General features: G+C 41.8%; 1 long non-coding RNA gene across 5 annotated transcripts in view; it reads right to left on the bottom strand.

Moving 5' to 3' along the window:
• The window catches only part of LOC102761760, an 88468-nt gene that overhangs the window by 54551 nt on the left and 8265 nt on the right, over positions 1 to 25652 (bottom strand). For all 5 annotated transcript variants that reach the window (XR_001512277.1, XR_001512276.1, XR_001512274.1 and 2 more), the window contains exons 2-3: positions 14521 to 14611; positions 11916 to 12023 (exon numbers count right to left, since the gene is read on the bottom strand). This is a non-coding gene — a long non-coding RNA (uncharacterized LOC102761760). The remainder of the gene's footprint in view (positions 1 to 11915; positions 12024 to 14520; positions 14612 to 25652) is intronic.

Genomic DNA, 25652 nt, shown 5'->3' on the forward strand with positions numbered 1-25652 from the left:
CCATTTAACAAAGAAATGTCAACCAAAAAAAATGAGTTTGCGTGTCACCTCTGACATGTGTGTCATAGGTTCGCCATCACTGGTCTAGAACTTGGGTAGGAAGGCTACTTCCCAAGAAAGTTAGTTGTGCCTGTAATCAGATAACATACATCACTCCAGAGAGCCCTCCAAACACCACAGATTTCATGGTAACTGGCCACGTCCTGCAACTCCAGCTTCCCATCAGCAGAGTGGGACCTGCATCATTTTATCACTCATCCCAGGACACCTCTGGGCCCTCTCAGATTATTCTCAAGGCGAAGAGAGAGAGATAAAACCCCAGGGTCAAGCCCCACCTCAGGAACTATGAAAGAACGTTAAAAATAAATATTAATTATCATGATCACAAATTTAAAATCTGAACTCAAAGAAAAACCACACCTAAATATCTAACAAAGACTAGTTAAATAAATGATGGTATATCCATGCCATGAGATATTTAGTAGCCATTTAAAATGATGGTATAGATTTGTATTGACATGAAAAGACATTTAAGACATATTAATAAGTGAAAAAAATAAGTTATAAAGTGGCTTGTAGATATATACAAGGTGGAGCAAAAGTAGATTTACAGTTGTGAGTACATGAAACAGTTTATTCTTGTATTATTATTTTTTAATTATTGTATTATTTTCAATACAAACAACTGTAAACCTGCTTGTGCCCATACACAGAAAAAAAACTTATGCTACATAATAGGAAAAAACAACTGGGATAACATACGTCAAAATGTTAAATGTTGATTATTCCAGATTCTATCCTCATGAATAACTTTTGGTTTGTTTTCTATTTCTATTCTTAATTTGCATACAATGAGCAATCAACACGTAACCATAAAAGGTTTTTCTGAGTGAGTCTCTTGGATGATTTTAAAAGCAGACAGCCTGACCATGGGGTTTCATCAACTCCTCCCTACCCGGAGAGGCTCAAAGGTGGTCTGGAATAGGTGACATGCCTGGTCACATGCTGCTGATTGGAAGTTGGAATGGCAAGAAGCTGGCAATTGCAGTAGAAGTTGCTGTTTGGGAGGGGTTTTTGGATAACCGCATATAGTTCTGATTGCAGGCATTGCTAATTTTCTCCTTTCTGCTCTAGTTTCCAGGGTCAATGGTGGCCCATCAGGTGATTGTAGACTGGGAGGTGAGAGCTCTTGCAGACAGCAGAGATGGCCCAGGTCAGCTCTGATAACCCTCCCCCACTTGCCAGTTTAATTTCCTCTTTCTCCAGTCTAGTCTCAGCTCAATCAGCGAAGAACCTGGGCTGGGAGCAGATCACTTTACTCACCATTATTTCATTGTCTGGATTTTCCTCCTGCCCTAGAGGCCAGTTCACTTTTCCTCTGTAAATTATTTATATCTAAAAACTCAGAAAAGATCCTTGATCTTCTCCTCCCAATTCCTCCAGGGTCTTGCCTCCAGCATTTTAACTCTCTCTCTCTCTCCAGGGTCTTCCTGGACATCTTCCCTAGTTCTGAGTCTGTCAACTTCTTTTAGGGCTGGAGTTTGGGGAAAATGAGGAGCTGGGTCAATGGCATCAGTTCCCAAAGAACCAGACCCTTGGGCTATTTAGCAATATCAAAGCTTCCCTCTCTGGCCAGGACTGGGGTGGCTTCCACAGTCATGCTGAGCTGCTCCATCAAAGAGAAGGACAGAGGAGCACTTTCTAATTTAGCCTTTTTCTCATACATGCCAATGAGTACCCCCATGCATGTGTACACAGAGAGAGGAATATACCACATCCAGAAATGACATGCATACAATCATGTATACATGCATGCTCCATATACACATCCTGAGACACATATAGACAGACACCAACATGTGTTCTCCTTGGCACCCATGCCTATAAATATATACACATCGATAACATACAGGCATTCATAAAGCACTCGAACATATATACAACATGCAGACACAGGCACAACTGTATATCCTCACACATGCAGATATCAAAACTTGCACACATGTGTAATCACATGACTCAGACATAAGCACACAAAAATCTACTACAGGCAGAGAAGACAGCTGACAGATCATCTATTGCTAGACAGAAACCATACCACCCACCTTGACACTGGGGTTGCTTTGTTTTGTAGGAAGTTTCTGTAGAAAGTTGGCTGTGCCTTTGACAATGAGCTCAGCCCTCTTCTGCCTCCTGCCCCGCAGCCAGCTTTCTCCTCCCTGTCACCCCATTTTTCATCCATAGCTGTGCCTGGCCAAGGGGAATGCTAATCGCCATGACAGGAACTGTTTCCACCTGTTTACATCCCTGCTTGCCTCCCCCTAATTCCATTTTAGACTCTGCCAGGCAGCAGAGGAGGCCTGCTGTGCGGGGCCCTTGTGTGAGGGGGAAAGGAATGAGCTAGAGGACAGTTGGAGTGTGAAAAGGACCCGTCGCTAAGTGACTCCCCATTCCAACAGCCCACACACAAGATGCACATAATTGCTTTTAGCACAGTGGGATGTATAGAGATACAAAAGGTCAAATCAAGGATTTGTCCCATAATATCTTTGCTAAGCAGCAGCGTCAGACATTGGAAAAGCATATTCATGAATTGAGTTGCCAGAGTGTAAGGCAGGCTTTTCAGAGGCGGCTGTGTGTTCCCTCTTTGAGGTGTGCCTGCCATGGTGATTGGATTCACACGGAGCAAGTGACTTCTCAATGTTCAACACAGCTCTGCCTGTGAATTGGACTAAATAGACTACTTGGCAGGCAGCTGAGATAACTACGCTAAGTGAATTTCATAGTTGCTCCCACTCCCCTTGTGCCCAAGCCTACTAGAAAATGCAGGATAAAGGCCAAACTCCTGAGTGTGGCATTCAAGGCCTCCCACCATCTGACCCGATTCTATCTTTCTAGGCACTTCCCAACATGAATGTCAGATGTCCGCTGCACCGGGCCCGTCATCGGTCTGAACGCATCAGGAGACTCAATCATCTGGGGACCTTGCCCACGTATTCCCCAGAGCGCAATGTCTGTCTTCCCTTCTTTATTCAAATCCTATTTGTTATTCAAGCTTGACTCAAGTCCTAATTCTACCAGACCTTTCCTTGTCCGCCTCCCTGCCATGCCCTTCTTGGCAGCAGAATATTAGAGGAAGAACACAGTCTGGATCCCGTGATCGGACTTCAGTACTGATGAGTTCACTCAGGCTGGTGTGTTGAGGACAGTTTGTGAGGTGGAGAGGGAGAACAGAAGCAGAATACAGTTTGGATGGCCAGGGCAGGGAAGTAGATCATCTGAGCCAGGGAGATAGCAGAAGTGGGGAAGCAAAGATGCTGTTACATTTGAAGGTAAATCTGAAGGGAACTGTCCAAGACTGGTTGTGGGGTATAAAAACAAAGTTAAAAATGGCCACAAGATTTTTGGCTCAAGCCAGCGATTTTCAACTGGCGTGCTGCAAAGACTTTCAAAAACATGAAATACCTGACTATTTAGTCAGAGGCACTGTTCTCTTTTCCCTAAGATTTTCAAATGAAGAAAAAATGACAGCTAACACAACGGCTGTCTGGTATCTGAATCAAAATTATACCTACTTTGTGTGTTTTTTTGTCAGAGCAGCAAAAAAATATAATACATTTTTTGGTGTGCCTAGAATTTTGGTAATTAGTTGATATGTGCCCTCTGATGAAAAAGGTTGGAAATCGCTGGCCTACGCATTTACTGATATGCAGAAAGAACACATTTGGATGGTGGATATTAAGAGTTTAGTTTTGGACATATTTAAGGTACCTACTAGACATCCAAGTAGAGATGTCAAGACTGAGAAGGACAAGTAGTAAGACACCAGAAGAGGTGATATCCTGAAAGTATTTCAAGGAGAAAAGCATCATCAACCACTGTCAAATATATCTACTAGGCCAAAAAAGATGAGGACTAAAAACTGACCAATACATTTAGCTATTTGGAGGCCTGGTGACCTTGTCAAGTCTGGTTTCATGAAACAGTGGAGGTAAAAGTCTAAACTGGTGTTGTTTCAAGAGAGAATAGTCAACTTTTGAGAAAAGTTTTGCAATAAAGAAAAACAGATCAATGGGGTAGAATAGTGGAATAAAAAAAGGATTTTTTATGGAAAAAATACTATCCTCAAAACACACTTTCCCACACTCTCTCTTCTCACCCAGATACAAGGACTGCTTCAGGGTTTACCAAAATGAAGTGCCCTCTTAAGCTCTCAATGACTAAAGAAATTCCCTTCCAAGTTTCTCTGAAAATCAGGATGATTCATTTGTATTTTAAGCCCAGTCCTGTGGCTATGACCACATCAACCTTTCTCCTGCTCAACATCATGGCCAATATAGCACTCTTCTTTCCAAATTTATCTTGTAAACCCATGAAGGAAGGAAGATGTTTTTCAGAAGAGCCATATATTCCCCAGTAAGTACTAACGGCAAATCACAATTTTCCCTAGCAACTTAATAATTTTAAAATGTAATGTTTTTCTCCATAGGGGAAAAAGAATATCTGCCATAGCAACTGCAGAGATGTTAAATACATTTTCAGTTTTCATGAAATATATTGTGTGTCAGGTCCATAATTTCACTAGCCTATTGTGTGGAGTAAGCTATTGCAAGGGGGTCTGTCATGTCTCCATTATTACTAACCCCCACTGGGGTTTAATTACCTTCAGGGCTATTTGCAACTATGGTTTCCCATTTCAAATCACATTAGGCTAAAATTAAGCCTATGACTTACACTTTGGGATGTAAATATGCAGCAATGCCTGTCAGTGTATTATACTGGTTAAGCTGCTTCTATGCAATGTGAAGGAAAAATAAATAAAAATATCCAACTTAGTGGGAGACCTTAAGAACCATTGGCTCTGTAATTTTCTTGAAGTCATCTCCAGCAGGGAAATACCTGGGGAGGAAATACCACTCATCTTTCTTCACTGGCTATACTAGGATGGTTAGAATCCTCTCACTCTCATGCCAGTGTTTGTGAAAACGTTACTCACTCCAGTTAAGGCAACAAGTCTTTTTGAAATGGCAATTTGGGGTTGGCTTCTGTGTTCCCTGTGGTCTCTGGCTTCACAGAGAGCTGCCAGTTAGAGCTGCACAAGGGTTGTGAATGGTGCCTCCTACCGTTGTACCATGGACAACCTACACAACCACATGCAGCAGCCCTGCTTCAGGGAGCTTACATGGGTAGAACTAGTGAGTGGTAGAGTACAAATGCTTGGAGTTTCTTCCCCAACAATGGCCCTGCCTTAACTGCTACTGAATCCTTTTCTGTGTTCACTGAGCTGATTCTTGCTCCAGAGTTTCAGCTTCTCTTTGACACTTCCTCAGCCAGCACTTTCCCTCCTCTTCCCCTCCCATGTCCTCAATCCCCAGGTTGTGTTGCCTTTATGAGATCTTCTCTGGTCTAATCTAATCTCCAACAAGCAGCCTCTTTTGCTGCTTTCTCTCTCTGACAAGCCGATTTATCTTGATGTGTCAACCTTTGGGACGCTTAAGCCGTGCTGACCTCTTTGGGGAGCTTGGCTTTTGTGGTGCTGGGGAGCTCTCTTTCCTGAGGGCTGTATCAGCCTATTCTTTGTCATAGTTGAGCCTGTTTTTCTAAAAAGGACTTTGGAGGGCAGCCCATGCTGTGACTAAAGGCGTGAACACCTGTCCTTTCTTAGGAGGTCTTGCTCTCATCCCCAACAGTCTACTGAACAAGAGCCAGGAGCCAGAGGAGGGGTGGAAACCTCAACCACCATCACATCAGTTAGGTTATAGCCCTTTAGACACTGGACAGGCCAACAAGAGGCAAAACATTATGTGTCATATCATGTGTGTTATATAATCATGTATCATATCATTTTGTATTTGTTTGCTACAACTACCATAACAAAATACCACAGACTGGATGGCTTAAACAACAGAAATGTATTTTCTCACAGTCCTGGTGACTGGAAGTCCTAGATCAATGTACCAGCAGAGTTGCTTTCCTCTCCCCTTGGCTTACAGATGGCCACCTTCCTGCTGTCTGTTCACATGGCCCTCTCTCTGCATGAACTCTGGGGTCTGTATGTCTAAGTATCCTCTTCTTATGAGAACACCATCATATTGGGTGAGGGCCCACCCTAATAGCCTCATTTTACCTTCATTGCCTCTTTAAAGGCCTTGTCTCCAAATCGGAGGTACTTGGGGGTTAGGCCTTCAACATAGGGATTCTGGAGGGACACAATTCAGCCCATAATGGTATCAGTCCCCACTCCAATCATCAACTTGCACTCAGGTCACACACAAAAAGAACTGTCTCCAATTGCAGTGTGGGAGATTTCGGCTGATGTAAGACAGGTTCAGGTATATCCCAAATTGAGATGCTGGGGTGGAATCAACTGGGGGTGAGGAAGAAGGAAGAAAGAAGAAGGCAGGCATTCTAGAAAACATACTTTCCACTCCAGTGAGGACCATTTCTAGAATTAAGAGGTTAAACTAAATGGTTTTTAACATTAATTAGTGAATCAGCACGAATTCCTTTGATCATTTATTTAGCAAACAATCTCTAAGTCCTCACCATGTGCCAGGCACCAGGGATCCAGAAGTAAACCAGTGAAGGTTCTTGCTCCCCAAAGAGGACTTAGGCATCTGGTAACTAAACCCTGCATGGGATGGGAGGAGGTCTGTCTCCATGAATTTATTTCCCACTTCCTTGAATGTTAATGAAACCCCAGACGGTAGTCCAGGCTTGTGCATTTCCTTGCTGGCAGTTAGCCGTCCCCACACTCAGGGCAAGACCCTTTATCTGTTGGAAGCTTGCATAAAGCATAACCAGATGTTTGGGACATCTGAAAGACCATGCACCTTGAGATGGCCCAGGGACGCTGGAGACATTTCTAAGCCTCACACCTGGGGCAGGCAGGGAGAGGAGGCATGGCCGGCATGCAGTGGAATCACTGTAGCCATAAACCATGAAGTTTGGGATCCAGTAGGCACTGGCCTGATGCCACTGCAGCTGCAGACAGGCAGGCAGGCAGTCCAAACCAGACACCTCTTCCCCTTGCTACCCCCTCCCTCCACCAAAGCTCAGTCACACTCTCCCTGGGAGCCCACCAGATGCCCCTGGGATCTGCTTGAGAGTGTGTGGCAGCTAGTAGCAAAGGAAAGGCTGCCAGTGCCAGTCGCTTCCCTAGTTTGAAGGCACCAGATGCCTCCATCTGGAAGGTAAGTCTGCCACCCAGTGTCTAAGTGGGAGAGGTGCAGGGGCAAGCAGCTTCCCTTGCCCTGCCAGCTGTGCTCAGCCTATGGCAAATTCTTCGGCCACCCTTGGTGAGGGAAAACCACTGTGCTTTCAGAGTGGATCTGATTTTCTAGAAACAGCTAAAAGTCATTCTAAATTAAATGTTACTGGTGGGAAGACAAATAACACAGATTTCCCTCTGTGATTTGTAACCATCTTAAAGGCAGGTGACTATTTTGAAAAACAAAGTATTTTTTTTCCATTAGTGCCTTGAGGGGATTAAAAGTCTCATTATTTTAAAGACAATAATGTATACCATGGAATCCTACTAAAGTACACTTTTAGAAGAATTTAAAATATATCTCCTCCAAGAAATAAGTGTTGGTGCTGCTTTTTCCACGCAGGCCTATCTTTTGTAAGAAAGGGAGAATGGCCTGTTCGATTTATTCTGCTGCTGAGTAGGGAGCTGTCCATACAGCCTGATGGAGCCCAGTCTCCACTCAATCCTGGGGTCTCAGAGCTGCGTATTAAACCCAGAAACCGGGCCCTGTCTAGGAGGCTGTTTGTCATGAGGCTTTCTGCAGAGACTTTAGATCTAGCAGGAATACCAGGCAAGAGATCAGCTCTATTCTTGTTTCTCAAAGAAGGTGTGGAGTCTAGTGCTCCCACCAGGGTGGCAAAGGGACTCCCATCTGAGGACTCAGAGGGAGGGGCCAGGAGGTCAGAGCATCAGAGGCTCAGATATTTGGTCCTTTGGGTTCGGGGTTGAATGGCCATTGCTTCCCTGGAGAGGAACAGGGGAGCCAAAGCCTGACTGAGGTGGGAGAGGCTCAAGAGAGCCCTTCCCACACCAGCAAAGCCAGTCCCTGGAGGTCAGGCCTCAGGTGCTCACCAGCCCTGAGCTCGCTGTGCCCTGAAAAAGGCCTCTCCTAAAACTAAAAAAGAACTCCTTTATTTTGGAGCAAAAGGGAGACACCCCTTCACCCTCTCTCCTCCCCCCGTCTCATAGGATACTTGCTGACTTCAATATTATCTGAGCACAAAGGGTCACTTCAGTTGGAATAAGTCTGAACTAATCTTTTTAAATATGGAGCAAGGCCAGGCCAACCCTCACTTGGCCCCGAGTGCTTGGCAACTCCATTATTCCCTTGATCAACAGTATTCTGGAGCTGGAGGAATTCCAGCTAATAAATAGAGAAGGAATAAAAGAATTTTTTTAGCCCTGGCCAGATGGCTCACTTAGTTGGAGCATTGTCCCATTACCAAAAGGTCATGGATTCGATCAGGGCACATACCTAGTTTGCTCAATTGATCCTCAGTTGGGGTACATATGGGAGGCAACCGATTGATGTTTCTCTTTCACATTGATGTTTCTCTCTCTCTCTTCTTCTTTTCTCTCTCAAATCAATAAACATATCTTCAGGTGAGGATTAAAAAAATAGAAATTTTCAAAAATCACTAATACTCCAAATTAAATAATGAATGTAGGTAATAATCATCAATGGATACTAAAATAATCAGATGAAAGGTTAACAGGGAACTTTGTGGGTTGACACTACTGAAACTTACTGATCAATATTGGCATCATTAAAAGCGAAACAATCAGACAGTATATGCCTGATGGTAACAGCGCCACTATGAAATATTGGTGCCTAAACATACTGATTGACTCTAAGCAAGGCCCTAAAGATAACTACTAGTTTACAGGAAAGACAGGGTAGAGGAACACATTCCCTTACTCCAAGAAAGCAATCAGACAAATACAGAACACAGACAATGCTCAGAACAAATATTAAATGTATTTTTATTTGCTAAATTTAGCAACCCTACACCCAAGCCAGAAGACTTGAAGCCATCCTGAATTCCTTCCTCTTGTTCTATTTTTTTTTTTTTCAGAGAGGAAGGGAGAGGGGGAGGGAGATAGAAATATCAATGATGAGAGAGACTCATTGATTGGTTGCCTCCTGCACACCCGCTACTGGGGATGGAGCCCGCAACCCAGGCATGTGCCCTGACTGGGAATCGAACCCAGGACCTCTTGGTCCATGGGACGACGCTCAATCCACCGAGCCATCACAGCTGGGCTCTTTTTCCATTTTTGATTGCCTTCCAGGTCTTGCTGATTCTTTTCTATATTTCTCATTCTGTCCTCCCTTCTCCATCTCCATGTGACTTTCCTACTTCGAGCCATTGCCCTCTCTCTCTTAAAAGCTCCTTTAATTGCCTTCTGCTCGGCCTTCCTTTTTCCAGCCTCATCCCCTCTAATTCATGCACAACAGGTAAACTGGTCTTTCTAAAAGGCAAACCTGACCACTGCACTCCTCCGCTTAAAATCCTTCCCTGGTCCCCCATGGCTTTCAGGATAAATTTGAGACTGATTTTAGTTGATAAAGCCCTCAGTCATTTGATTTCTCTCTCTATATATATAGTCCCATTCTCTCAGGCTCTAACCCAAGGACCATTTGGGTATTTATAACATCATTCTCAGGCTATACAACATTATCTTAACTTAAAAATTGGCCTGCTATATTCGGTCAAACGTTTAATTAACTCACTCTATAATTAACTCACCCTAATGCTTTGGCAGGGCCAGACCAAATGATTTTGCCGGCCTAATGGGGCCTGTGGGCTGGATGTTCCCCTCCCCTGCTCTAACGCATCACACATGCACCAGCCACATCAAGCTCCAAAAGAGTACCACACCATCCCTTTTGATGGTGTCTATCTATTCTTATTAATACCACCATCCCACACACATCCTACTCTTCTCCTTTGCCTACTCATTCTATTAAAAAAACAGTTTAAAGGTCACTTTCTCCAAGAAGCCTTAACTTACTGTTTTAAGCACATATTTTTGCTCCTTGACACACTGTATTGTAATAGTTGACTTATCTGTGTTTTTCCCCAACTACATCATTTTAAGTTCCTTCAAAGCAAGGACTGTGTTTTATCTATATAAAGTCAGCAACTGATAGAGTAATCAGCACTAGTAAACAATTAATAAATGTTTATTAGATGAATGATGGTTCTTTAGCATAAAATGCTCCTACTCTCATCTCTGGCTGATCCAGCATGTCTTAGTTGGACACTCCCCTCCATTTTCAGATGTGGACTTTCTTGCCTGTTGTATCTTTATCCTCACTGAAACTCTGGGCTTTGATTTCCGTGGCTCAACCGTGATGAAAAAGCTTCTTGTCCACTCCATTACGCTACTACTGAATGGATGTGGAATAAAGAAATGACACCTTACCAAGTGAGGCCCTAGCCAGTTCCCCACCCAAGCTGAGTTTCAGATCATGATACCAGCTGACATTAGGCAGCTGTTAGATGAGGGATTTTCGCCTGCCGTCCCAACCCCCATGATTTGCCCCCAGCCCTCCCTCATCCCCTGGGGAACAACTTCTCTTTTTGTTTTGGGCTACAGCAGTGTTTAGTAGGAGCAGACATCATGCCTTGTTTGAGCTGTGATCTAACACCAGCTGACAGGTGGGTTTCGGGGGTGTCTCTGGGGCCATGGCCTGTTTAGTGGATGTACCACTCTAAACTCAATTACAGGAGACTTTCACGCTCCATAGGCAATTCCAGGCCCTTTTTGATAAAACTCTGGTGAGTAAATAAGTCATGATGGTGAGAGGGGCTACCATTTAATATTCATTGAAGTACACATGTTTGGAAATTGGAAGCAGAGTTTAATCCATTTTCATATTTATATCAACATAAAGCTTTAAAAAGGATCCCTCTTTTTCTCCAGCATTCTTGTCAAGTTCTCCTTTGGAAAGCTAAAGGTAAACCAGACATACATTTTAAAATTAAAAATATCTAAAATTATAATTATTAAAGTGTGAGTTTGAGATGTTCATTTTCAACTCAGAACCAATTCTTGCATTTCCTTTGAACTCCTGGGACAGGTAGGTAACAGATAAGCCATTGCTATTTCTGATGGCTAGATTTTTGGATTTAACTGTGTAATAAGAGCTCAGCGAAACGAAGAGATTCAGAAGATTCTGGTCTCAGTCCCAAGATATTACAATTTAGGGGAATGTTTAATAGCCATCCCAAGTAAATGCAAAAGCACCCCTTTTTAAAATAAAGGTAAAATTCACAAAATAGAAGTGTTCATGCTCACCAATAAATTATAGAACTGTTCATTGAGGGAGGGCTGAAATATGAGGAGAAAGAGTTAACACAGTGAAGGGTGTAGAGCACTGTTGTGTTGTACCCTCCACTCCACTTTTTTGTCTTATGGGGATGAATGTTTAAATATGGTGCTATGGATGAAGGCATTTCTTTTAATAATGCAACACACGGCTTCCTGGGGGGACAGCAGTTGATTTGGAACCTGAATATGGTGCACTCTAAATTCTCCTCCCCGAGGAAGGCTGATAACTAAGTGCCATGAGCTGACATGGGGACTCAACCTGTCAAATCAACTTGCTGGAAAAGCCCCATGCGGAATCTTCTCTAGTCTCCGGGAGATAATGTGAGCAGACACTTGTGACATTAGACAGTGTAGCAGGCCTGGCATGACGGAAAAGTTCACCGCCCACCAACAAGGTGGTCTTTAGATAAAGAAATCAGTGCAAATTTGTTAATGTAACAACTTGGACAAATACGCTTTCAAAAAACAGCTGCTCTATGGGGAGAAGGGATCAAAAGGAAAAGAAGGCAATAACAGTACTTGGAAGCTTTCTTTGGGCTTTCTGTACCTTTGAGGCATTGCCTTTCTACTGGTCCTTCTTCAAGGCTGGGGTATCTTCAGTTAAGTGAGTGAGTCCCAAACTTTGCCACTCCACAAGCCACTGCTCCACCTAAAACTGAAAAAGGAAAGTAAGGGGGGGGGGAAGCAGTGAAGAGGGAAAAAATTCTGTGCCTTTGCCTTACGGGGATAAATAACATCTTTCCTATTTCAGATGGGTGATCAACCGACTTTCTAAGTGAGAACTGTTATCTATCTGATGTTGGTGCATTAGTCCTGGAGGAAAATTGAAGTGATTATTACCTCTGTGTCTGACACAAAATATAAGTATATGTCTATAAGGGAATCAAATATTTTAAGAATTAAACAGCATTCTAGAGGAAAATATAGTTATTAATATCAGATAGACAACTCTGATTGTGTTGAGTGTCTGACTCAGGGAGGTGGTTTTGCCAGTTATTTCCCCTCGGTGGGGCGAATTTAATAAAAATGGAAATTTGCTATAGCATGCTTATTGCATATTTAATTTAGAAAATAATCTGATACTTCTTTGAGTAGGACATGCTGAATCAGCTCTTCCATGGCAGCTGTGAGAGCACGGGAACTGGATAGAGACACCTGAATTCAGGTCCTGGTTCTGCCACTCACTAGTTTGTGATTTGGGGAAAGTTGTTTAGGAAAAACATTTACCTCATAAGATTATTCTGAAAACACTTTTATCATAGGAGTATTATAACATAAGTTAATACATGGGAAGTTCTGAGGTCAGTGTTTGTGAAATACTAAGTGCTTCAGAAATTTGGCCACAGTTATTATTTAAATGAACCTAAATGGGTTCCCAGAGTTTTTTACTGATTTTAACCCAAAAAAAGGGTTCTGTGGTCAAAAAAGCTTACAAATCAGGTTTAACATCATTAACCTTTTTAAAATATAGTATTTTCTATATTAAATGTGTATTATGAATATCCAAGGGAGAATTTAGTTTCAAATATTTGACCATATAAACCTTTTTCATAGCTGATGCTGTTCCCTAAGTGAAAAAACAACAGTATCCTAACCTCTGGTTCAGAAGTTAAGGAATTTTTGAGTCATGGGACCTGAACCACTAGGACAGTAATTTAAAGCATGGTAACTGGTTATCCTATCGGCCTCATAGGTCTCAAAACACTCCTTTTTTAGAACAACATTTTGTAAAGTGGGATTGGTAGGAGACAGAATATGTACTGTTAAAACACAGACACTGGAGTTGGACAGACCGGGGTTTCAATTTCCCAAACAAGCTATTTAATATCTCTAAGCCACAGTGTCCTCGGCTATTGAAAGGACAGTAATAGTGATATTTACCTCCTAGGCTTGCTCTATGAATTAAATCAGGTAATGCCTGGCTCTTAGCTATTAATGATGTATTTATTCCAACAGTGGGGCTAATGTTTGTCAACAAATAATGAATTAGTTATTCTATTCTCAACTAACTACTGCACTCATTCAGAGCCCTTGGTGCCTCCAAGGTTGCAGTAAAAAACACACACACACACACAAACCAATGGAATGGGAATAAGCATCTGTGGGTTTTAAAGCACCCTTTGTGCTTGATTAAGCCGTTAGTTGATGAACATATATGACATGTTTACCAAGATTACCACAACCCTCTGTGCTTAGTGTTCTCTGAAAAACAACCATAACAGCAGCACACCTTGCCTACCTATATCAGAGTTACTGTGAGAAACAAAAATGCTTACATACATATGATTTTCTTAAACTATAAAGGCCTATAGCTTTTTCAGAAATAATTTATTACATGTTTACTATAGTCTAGGCAAACCGCGGCTCGCAGCTCGGCAAACCACGGCTCGTGAGCCACATGGCGAGTCCTGGTTTGCCGACCACGGGAGGCACTGTGGTAGGTCTTACATGTGATACCTCATTTTAATCCTTACTATGAGGTGGTATTTTTACACCTACTTTAGAGATGAGGAGACTGTGGCTCAGGGAGGCTAAGTACTACTAATTTTTCCCAAGCTCACCTGGCTTACAGAGCCAAGAATCAACTCCAGATCTGTCTGACTTGAAAGTGCTTAGAACCATTGTGCTTTAAAAAATAATAACATTGCTCGGCCGGCGTGGTTCAGTGGTTGAACATCGCTCTATGAACCAGGAGGCCACAGTCGATTCTTGGTCTGGTCACTTGCCTGGGTTGGAGGCTCGATCCCCAGTGTGGGGCTTGCAGGAGGCAACCGATCAATGCTATTGTCTTATCATTGATGTTCCTATCTTTCTCTCCCTCTCCTTTCCTCTCTGAAAATAATAATAACATTAAAACACATTTTAAGTTAGAGATTAGTATTGGCCATATACAATTCATCTCTCTGGCAGTTCTACAGACACCTTTTTGATGTTGTAAAACTCCTTAACTTGGACAATAGCCACTCCATGAGTGAAGATGAAGCATTGGGTAGGAAATAGAGTGGTCAATACAGAATCCAGTGTCTTAATTGGATGATTATTTATAGACACTGGCTAATTTGATGAACTTTCCCTGTGACTTAGGTATATTTGCCATAATTATTACAAGGACTAGCATGTTTGAGGTCACAAACTCCAGAAAGTCCAGTCACCTGTGTTAAGTGATTTCTACCTCCTGAGAGTTTCTGGATGACAAGTTGACATGCATGGCAAGTAGTTTCATGAACTGCAATAGAGCAAGGTCTGTCAGAGAAGGAAAATCTGTATTAATCATATGCTATAAAACACTTTTTGTTAGTTACATATATTCCTTTACTTTCATTTCCCAAGAATAGCTCAGCTGTCAAAGCATTTCCATGATTTCCATAGATTCGTCAAATACTGTGCGATCGAATTATTGCCCTGAGAGAAGCTACAATTAAAACACATTAATCATTGTAACAAAGGATCCTTATTGAAGCTGACAAAGATGGTGAAATCTGATGAATAACTGGTCTGGTTAATCTTTTAAAAAAGTGAATTAAACTGCTAACAAGTTAAATCACTGTGATTTTCAAAATAAGCCTCCAGGGTGAGCAGAGAATGGGAATATTATCATTTAAAAAAAGATATTTGCTTTCTTCTTCTCACCTCTCAACTTGCACTGGAGGCCCAGGGTTAGAATTAGGGGGACCCTGAGGACCAGCTGGCAGAATGAGGTTGGTCCATGTGTAAGGGCATGTTCTTCCCTTTCCTCTTTAATGATTCATCAATATTTCTAAGAGAGGCATACAGAGGATAGAAGAAGATCCAGAACTAATATGACACCCACTTACCAGCCATTCTCAATGATTTCAAGTGGACCCATCATGTGGTTCTGATTTCATCCCCACTCTAAGCCAACAAACCATGACAATGAGGTCACTCTGGTATAATTGCCTCTCATGCCCTTTTTCTAGTCAGATCACTTTTCCTTCCAGATACCTCCCTATTTGCATTTCAATTACTGTGGAAAATATACTGTGCTCTGAAATAAACTGAGATGGGCAAATATGAACTGGTAATCCATTGCAAATGGATGGAAGAGGACTTTTTTTTATTATATTTTATTGATTTTTTTACAGAGAGGAAAGGAGAGGGATAGAGAGTTAGAAACATTGATGAGAGAGAAACATCGATCAGCTGCCTCCTGCACACCTCCCACTGGGGATGTGCCTGCAACCAAGGTACATGCCCTTGACCGGAATCGAACCTGGGACCTTTCAGTCTGCAGGCCGACGCTCTATCCACTGAGCCAAACTGGTTTCGGCGGAAGAGGACTTTTAAGCTAAAGTCTTGACTAGGGGTAGGCCTCCACAATTTGGGGGAGTTTTAGTGGATGCTGCGATGAATGGTCTAGACCCTCTTCAGGAAGAAAGGGGTTATTCCCCCAGCTGCTGGGAGTGATGATAGATTTGGCCCTCAGCTGTTAGCCTTGAGTAAAGAAAACTGAACACACTCTTCAAGGTCATACATACTTCTTTATAGGGGTAGCTGATGTCCAATAATGGGGCTGTAAAGACTGGCCTGTTGCCACAGTTCCCTGTGGGATTGGCTAAAGTCTTTGTTGGGATTGTAATACTGCCCACTTTCTCCCTTGGGGTCTTGACCAAGAAAAATCAGTTAAGAGAATAGGTAATACCCACAAAAATTAATTTTCCCTGGGATCTCCCATCACTCTGCAATTTCCAAGTCACTTTAAACTCTTTAATCTCTTGGTGATGCTATTGCCTAGGTCATTGTGAGAAAAAGCCAAATTTACAATGTTCTTGCTATGAATCAGATCCCTATCTCTATCTTAGGTTTCAACCTAGAAAATCTTAACAAAACTATAAAGTATCAAAGAAAAGAAACAGACTCAAGTGGGCCTCAGAGAAAAGCGAAGTGTAATTGGCTCAGGATAAAGAAGTTCTATTTACTCCCTTCCAATGCAAAAAGTCTATTGTGTGGAAACTGTTCAACTCTTCTTTGACTTCCTATTGGGACAAACAAGATTGAAGAAGGAAAGATTTTGGCTAGGAGATGTACTGCAGATGCTTTTTATAGGTTCTAAATCACTTCACACATTTCTTTCCATCCTTTTCTTTTTTTCTTAAGTAAACAATACTATTCTACCCTAGCTCTGGCCCCTGAGATGCCATTAAGGCCCAACATCAAGCTAAATCTGATTAAGAAGTACGCAGATGAAAATTAATAAATAAATAAATAATCCAAAATACACTCATAAAATGTCTGATTAAGAAGTACGCAGATGCCGAAACCGGTTTGGCTCAGTGGATAGAGCATTGGCCTGCGGACTGAGGGGTCCCAGGTTCGATTCCGGTCAAGGGCATGTACCTGGGTTGCGGGCACATCTCCAGTAGGAGATGTGCAGGAGGCGGCTGATCGATGTTTCTCTCTCATCGATGTTTCTAACTCTCTATCTCTCTCCCTTCCTCTCTGTAAAAAATCAATAAAATATATATTTAAAAAAAAAAAAAGAAGCACGCAGATGAAAATTAATTAATAAATAAATAATCCAAAATACACTCATAAAATTAGGCCAACCAGCCTCTTCAGTTTTTTTTTAATCTTTTTGTATCTTTGGCCTCAGAAGGGGCAAGCAGGGGGCCTCAGACTAGGGATAATTGGCTGGTCTTAAGGTGCTCAATATCCTGGACAACCAAGTTCCATGTCTTAGTACTCAGAAAAAGTTGAATTCAGAAGGGCAAAAGTGCCACTTTAAGATACTCCCATTTTCTTCTTCCAGATTCCTCAATATTTGTAGAAAGAATTCGTTTTAGTTTTTTGAAAGCATTGTTTTCTGTGTATATGTATGTGTGCATGTGAACATTAATGTAGGTAGGTGTTTCCCAGCATCTAGAAGGGTTCAGGAATCTGGAGAAGGTGCTGTGGTGTAAATTAATAAATAGACTAGAAATATAAATTTGTAATCCATGGGGGAGCCAGAGGAAGCTTAGCTATAGGAACCAAGTTCTTCTGAATCTCCGGATCCCTCGCTCTTTATTAACACAAATTGTCCTAAGGCAGGGTAGATATACATATCAAAGGTTAAGGTTTGGTATACAGTAGGCATTGTTAGTTTTGGGGGAACTGCCTTTGGCTGGCTGTTCAGGTGTTTGGCCAGCAGGAGGCAATAACATGTAGAATAAAATGCCCTCAGCTGTCTGGCAACAGGCAATAATATATCCAAATCTTTCGGTGTGGGGAAATGTCCTCAAGCTATTCCAGTAGGTAATAACATGTATTCAGCCCTGCTGAATATAGAAGCCTCAAGGTTCCATCAACCTTTTGATGAAACTTCTTACATTTATGACATGGTGGAATTAGCCTCCGGCAGAACATACGCACACATCTGTACACCAAGTCTCTAAATAGCGTGCATATGGGGCTTTCCTCTTCCTAGTGGGAGTTCAAAGAAAGGGAATCTTGATAGAAATGGTAGAAATATTAGTCTCTGAAATTCACCATAAGATTCAATCCACTGGTTTGGTGTGGCAGATATACATCAAGTCAACTCCTCTGCTGGGAGATGCAGCATGTTGCCATGACATCGCTGTCCATGGTGCTGACATTACTGAGCTAAGTAGGCATGGATGTTTCTCTTAATCCTGAGACACTGGTGAATTGAAATGAAGGTCCTTGTGAGTGCTTATGTCAAAATGCTCATAGTTGTACACTTTTTCTTTTCTTTCTTTTTTTTTTGGCTATCAATACCTTTTAAGTGTTCACACTTTGTTTTATTCTTGAAGATTCATAACAAAAATACATGGAACTTAATATGAGTTTTGATACATTGGGCAATTACAAAAATCTAAACGAGACAAGTCCATAAAATATGTTCCTCCTTGTGGGGACAGAACCTTCCATTCCACTGAGCAGAGAGAACCACAACTGATTATTGTTCTCATTTGGAGATTGACAGACTTGGAGACAAAATATATTTTTTTTACAAAAAAACCACACAAATAAAACTCAACACAGTCAACTGCCTCAACTCCCCTCTCCTTTTTACATTTTCTTATTTACATCATGTAACCAGAATGGACAAAGGCATGAGGCAGAGATATGTGGGACAGGGTTAGGTACTCTGCGACTGAATGCCAGACAGACACATGAGTCTCCTGAGGTGATCAAGAAACGTACTTTGAATCAACCACTCAGTGTTGTAGCTGAGAAATACAAACAGGGGGGAAAGAATTAAAAAGAAGCTACAGGAACTGCTGGTAGGAGGCCTGATGTCCACAGCAAATGTTTAAAATCCAACATATATAGTGAGAAGATGGCCTGAATATATGGTCAGTACATTTACATAGAAATCTGTAACTGTGAAGTTAGTACCTCAGTAATAACACAAGCTGGAATGCTAACAATGCATAAACACTTCTGCTAAAAGCCTACCAACTGAGCCAAATCATGCCTTCCAAGCAAGAAGGAAACTTATTTGCATTCTCAAGACATGACTTGCTTTGGGACAAAAATTGAGTACTAAATTTACTAACATTTTTTATCTCTCGTATCATTAACACCTTCTTGTTATATTTGGCTGACTCCTTAGCAGCTGCCAGTCCTCCTGAACCCCCTCCAATGATGATGAGGTCATAGTCGCAGGCCTCAGAAAGATTCTCAGAGCCACTAATTTTTAGTAGCTTTTGAAGTCTGCCCTCCTGACACGCCTTCAGGTTTGGAACATGGTTGCCTATCTTTGTCTGTTTCACAAAAACAAGGAGTATGGTTTCCGAGGTCAGTCCTAACAATGCTCCCTTGAGGCCCAGCCCATCCTATGAATACGAGCTCTAGGATATCAGGCTGTCCCACCACTTATGCTCTGATGCAATACAGAACTGAACTGTATTATTTTCCATCTGAAGAGTAACTTTAATTTTTACTATATTGCAGAACAAAATTATGATTTAAATATCCCTTGTGTGTAGAGAATTCACATATACTGAAGAGTTCTATCATGTTTCAGTTAATTACAAAATTTCCTCCTCTAAAAGCCACATCAGCCATCCACTCTTCCCCATATCTCTCTACTTATAACTCTATCTGGCTTTGAAAACACTCTACAGTTTTATCATAACACCTGCATAGCTCTATCTTCTTGTTGTAATGTACCCCGCAAATCACACAAGGACGCCTCAAAAAGTCGAATTAAAGAGTCACATTTATTGCAAATACGGGACTATGAGGGGGCATTTTGCTCTCCCAGATCTCATAGTGCCCACCCCAGCCCCAACACCAGATTTATATAGGAAAAGATCACAAAGGTATTGATTACATCCCAAGGTTTGGAATGAGGAACCTGGTTTGCAAAAAAGCAGTTTACAGAAGCAGAAGCAGTTTTACTTAGGCATGTTATCTAAATTATAGTTTTGAGTCTCCAGATGACTGAATTAACAGAAACACATTATCTAGAGCTCTCAGGTCTTGGGACCACTGAGTCATCAGGGACGTCTTATCTGGGGCCCTCTGACCTTGGGATAATTGTGCTGTCCTTCCCAGGTACAGAAGAATGTGCTTCGATAACCAGTATGATCACAACCAATGGGATATTCACATTACAATCAATAGGGTATTCAATCGAATGGGATAATTTATATAATTCAGAAAATCAAAATAACTTTCCTATTATTTTAGCAAGCAAATAAGTACAGAAACCGAACAGCAGGGTTAGAGTTAAACTACAGTTTCTACCTGAGATGATTGCTACCATACTTCATTCTACTTTCAGCACACATTCTTAGCAGCAGGGAGAGCAATTGCCTTTTCAACCCTCACATGCCACTGTCATTGCCCTTTATTTCTTAGCTCATTCTGATTTCCAGACTGCAATCCCCCTCACCTTCTAGGTTTTCCTTCTGCTCATAAAAAATCCCACCCAGATTCCAAGGCCCAGCTCCTAATCTGCCTCCTCCACGAAACTTTCCTTGATAATCCAATTTAGTTTTCCCTCTCCTCTAAATTTTTTCAGGATTCATTACTTGGCATTTCACCTTAGACCACAGCACATGTGAAAGGGAATCTCAACTTTAATTCTGTGCCAATGTTGTACAATGTAAAGGGCCTGTGTTTTAGTATTAGACAGTTCTCGATTTCAATTCTAGCTCCTCCATTTTGTAGCTTAAGTAAGGTACTGAACTGTTTTGGAGCCTCATTTCTTCCCTAAGAAAAAATTATATTAACACAATAAGTGCCATGCCTGTTTTGTCTTCCTTTCTGTTTAGCCTGTGATACCCGATTTCACCGATATGCTGGCGGCATCACTGACTGACCAGTCCGGACGGAAAGTATAGTGTCAGTCACCGGTGACTGACATCGTGCCTAACGTGTTAACCTAAATAGTATGAAATTATATATGCAGTAGACATTCCTTGGCACACAATAGGCCCTCAGTAAGTTTTTGTTCTCTTCTCTCCCCTGCTGTAGCCTCCATTTCATATAACTCAATGTTGAACACATGGTAAATGTGGTTTTACTGAAATGCATACAAAATTCAGCCTGTCTACTCAACCTTGCTATCCATCTGCAAAAAACAGGCCATATCTGATCAAGCACATTCTGGGCAGAGAAGTGTCCACAAAATTTGAGAGCAAACATAAGAGAGACCATTTGGAGACGTTGGCTCTTGAAATGAGTTATCCTGATGGTTAATTTTATGTGTCAAATTGAATAGGCTAAGGCAGTGGTCGGCAAACTGCGGCTCACGAGCCACATGCGGCTCTTTGGCCCCTTGAATGTGGCTCTCCCACAAAATACCACGTGTGGGTGTACACGTACAATGCAATTGAAACTTCGTGGCCCATGCGCAGAAGTCGGTTTTCAGGAAAGGAGATAGATGAAACAAGTATACAAAACGAGTGTGGATGGGAGAGTTGGAAGGGGTCGACCTCAGCAAACGTACCTCAGTAAGACTGACGACGTTTTTAGCAACGTTTTTAGCAAAGGCCAGCTTAGGAGTACCCTAATTAAGTTAATAACAATGTACCTACCTATATAGTTTAAGTTTAAAAAATTTGGCTCTCAAAAGAAATTTCAATCATTGTACTGTTGATATTTGGCTCTGTTGACTAACGAATTTGCAGACCCCTAGGCTAAGGGATGTCCAGATAGCTGGTAAAACATTATTTCTGGGTGTATCTGTGAGGATGTTTCCTGAAGAGATTAACATTTGAATAGGTAAACTAAGTAAAGAAGATCAAGCTCACTAATATGGGCATCATCCAATCTACTGAGGATCTGAATAGAACAAAAAGGTGGAGGAAGGCTGAGTTTCCTCTCTACTTACGTTGGCACATCCATCTTCTCCTGCCTTTGGCCATCATGGAGCTCCTGGGCCTCAAGCCTTTGGATTCAGACCAGGACTTACATTATTAACCTCCCACCCCACCTCATTCTTGGGTCTTTGGACTTGAATTACTAGTAGGTTGGATCCTACAGTTCTCAATTCTTCAGATTTGGACTGAATTACACCATCAGTTTTCCTGGTTCTCCATCTTGCAGATAGCAGTTTGTTGGACTTCTTGGCCTCCACAGCCCCACGAATCAATTCCTATAATAAATCTCCTCATCTGTCTGTCTGTCTATATATGCCATTGGTTTTGATTCTCTGGAAAACCTAATACAGTCATGTTCTCAGTCAAGGTCTGATGAATGAGTACAAATACTCTGACAAAGAACACAATTGGATGTGGAAATCTGATTCCTGAACAACCTGTGCCCAAAACTCTTTAAAATTCAAAGCAGTGTTAGAGAAATTTCCTTTCACTGCAGCATGCCAAATTTTGACATTTTTCCTCCTGACATTTTTTATTTTCTATTACCAGAAAGGGCAGAATTTCTTCTAAAAAAAGAGAAGGAAAAGAAGTTACACATAACATCAGTTTTAAGTGTTATTTTTGTTCTTGAAAAGACTTCCCAAAGACTTTAAAAGAAAGCTTTTTTTTTTCCTTCAGAGATTTATTTTGATAGAATTATCCAAGCCTTGTCAGGGAGAACAAAATTTTGTGAGCCTACTATATGAGTAAATGCCAAATTACATGCTGTAAGCTTTTTTATTATCTCTGGGTCCAGTCAAAGAGAGAAAAGAGTTTGAATCCAGAACTATTAGCATTTGGAGACAAAAGAGAGCCTTCACTGCAGCCATGCCTCAGGGCTTGCTTCCCAGCCCTACAGGCTCCATCACTCAGGTGAAAGGATGTTGTACCCAACCTCCCCACGACTGTATTCCCCCAAAACCCGACCCCCCCACCCCCCACCCCGACACACACACAGGCACACTTCTCTTCTGGAGATTCAAGAAGTGTACTAACAGGATCAATTTTCTTAGCAATCTCTTTCAAAACCTTTAAGCCAGCTTTATAAGGAGCACTCAGACACCAGAGCTTCTTTCCTTCTCTCTCTCTCTCTCTGTCTCTCTCTCCATAAAAAGTAACATTTTATTAAGGGCATTATGTCTGCACTGGCCTATTCTGGTCACAAAGAAGTAGCATAATGCAGTGGAAAGAGTTGAGACTTTAATACCAGACATACCTAAATGTGAATCCAAGCTTTATTACTATCCAGCTCTGCTACGTTGGGCAGATTACCTAACCTCTCTGATCCCCAGTTTCTTTATTTGTAAAAAGGAGATAGTAAGATCTATATTGAGGGAGTCATGGTTAGGATGAAACATATATGTAAAATGCCTAATGTATTGACTTGCCTGCAGTAGCAGCTCAATAAATGATATGCTGTTATTATAAGTGAAACCTGGGACTATGACATCTGAGAGACAAACTTTAGGTGTTAGAGACACCACAGGATGGCCACTATGTGTGGAAAGAGGTAGTAAGAGGGAGCAACTAGGTGAGGCTAAAGAAATAAGCAGGGGTTTCATCACATAGGATCTCATACAAACACAGTAAGGACTTTGAATTTTTGTTCTGAGTGTGATGGAAAAGGTGTAAGAGTTTTGACTAAGGGAATAAAATGATTAGATTTATGTGTTAAAAAATATGACTTTGGTTGCTGTGTGGAAAACAGACTGTACATGAGCAGTTGGGAGGACATTCTAGTCGTCCAGATGAGAGCTGACCATGGTAGGAGGTGACGATGCAGGTGGCAAGAAGTGTGAAGTGCAATATGTCTTGATGGTGGAGTTGACAGGGCTTGCTGATGGACTGGATGCATCATGTGAGAGAGAAAGGAGGAATAAATATGATCTTTGGGTTCTTGCTCTGAGGAATTCAGAGAATAGAATAGTCATTACCGAGAAGGAAGACTGAAAGAAGCAGTTTGGATCAGAGCTATCTATTAAACATCCAAGTGGGAACTGGAGATGGGACCTCAGAGCAGAAGTGAGGTAGGAATTTGGGTGTCATCATTACAGAAATGGCGTATAAAAAAACCCTTGAGAATAGAGGAGTTTGCCAAAGCAGATAGAGAAAAAACCCAAGGACTGCAATGTTTAAAGGTTGGAAAAAAGGGGAAAATCCAGTAAAATAGATTTAGGAGGAATATTCACCTCTGGATTTGGCAACATAAAGGTATTGGTAAATGGAATGGTGGGGACAAAAGTCTGATTTGAGTAAGTTCAAAAGTAAACAAAAACTGATGAAGCAGAGGAAAAAACCAGTATAGACAATTCTTTTCAGGAATTTTATTGTACAGGAAAAGGGGGGGTGGGTGTTCTGGAGGGAGAAGTAGAACCTAGAGGGTTTTTTGTTTGTTTGTTTTTTAAGATGAAATGCATAGTGTTGGGAATCATTTAGAAGAGAGGGGAACTTGAGGGTGCAGGAGAAAGAAGAGAGAATTTCAGGAGTGAAGTCCTTAAAAACAGATAAAGGGAGATGAGATCTGAAAGAAGTGGGAAGATTGGCCTTAGACACAAGAGGAAAGAAGGCCAAGTTTATGGGCCCACATGCAGGAAGCTGACAGAATAACTGTCTTGCATATTCCAGAACAGGGCCTGGACCTGGGCACATCACTGGCATTCTTTTAGTATGAGATTTCACAGCACAACATGGGGAAAGTTAATTTTATTTTTGCCCTGGTTCCCTCCCACCAAACCCTCCTGCAGTCTTTGTGGCTTTCTAACCAGACTCCTGCATGGACACTGCATGCTAATGAGACAACACTTGGTCCAATCCCAGGCACTTGTTTCTGAATAATTAATCTGGCATTTTACCAGCACCTACAAGCCATGGTTTTTCTGATGATTAAATAGAAGGCCAAGGCTCTTAACAACTGTCAACTAGCTGTTTGGTATGGCTTGGCTCCATATCATATGAACACACTGGGAAATCTGGTCTCCCCTCGCCCTCTGGCCCTCCACCAAACCATAGGTCAGACAGCAGGGGGTTCAGCTTACTCATTCCAAGAAGATGTCCTGATGATTCGGACCCTTCACACCCATTTCAAGCATCACCTGAAGCCCCTAGCTTTCCTGAGTCCCTTCCAACCATTCAAGTGCCTTGTTTTTGTAGTTTTCTGGCAATTCTCACATCTCCCTTTTCTCCCTCCCCTAGTCTCATATTTCTTCTGTATGTGATCACACCAGCTTAAGTCCCCCAGACTGCATGACTCAAGCCCTAAATTAAAAATAAAAGCCTCTTTCTACTGAGAATCACACACACACACACACACACACACACACACACACACACACACAAATGTTTAATTTATTTTAGCCATGATCCTCTCAGCCCAGATTTGAAAATGCCAAACAGAAGCACCACCTTTTAAACAAACTTGGAGACTTTCTTTAAAGATAGCTGAAAGATGGAACTGAGGATTGGTTGGCAACCAGTTCTGAGAAGTCCTGCTGGCAATGCAGAGCTTCCTGAATTCACAAGGGCCTTAGAGGCACTGACATGGCAGAGATTATTGTGGCAGAAGCAACTGGAAAATGTCCTGAGACTGAAACACAGACAGATTAACATCACCCGGGTGGACACTAATGACTTGCACTTTGAAATGCCAGAGGCTCACACTGCCGGTTAAAACAAGGAAAAAACACATTTCTAGTCTCCAAAGACCTTAGATCTTTCCAGACTCTGCAGGCAAATGCAGCCATCATGAATTTCTGCAGCTGGGCAGCCCTTTTGTGCCTTCAGGGGAATCATTGCCAGAGTTGCTGTGGGCAGTATAGTCAGTAAAGCTGAATCAGACAATCACTGAAAACCTCCCAGAGGTTGTTAGTAATGATTCAACTTATAATTCAATGCAATCAAGCCTACAGCATTTCCAAACACCAACCTCATTTTAGCAGTACTTGGAAAACCGC

This window comes from Myotis davidii, unplaced genomic scaffold (assembly GCF_000327345.1).
Source record: "Myotis davidii unplaced genomic scaffold, ASM32734v1 scaffold6, whole genome shotgun sequence".
NCBI lineage: Eukaryota > Metazoa > Chordata > Mammalia > Chiroptera > Vespertilionidae > Myotis > Myotis davidii.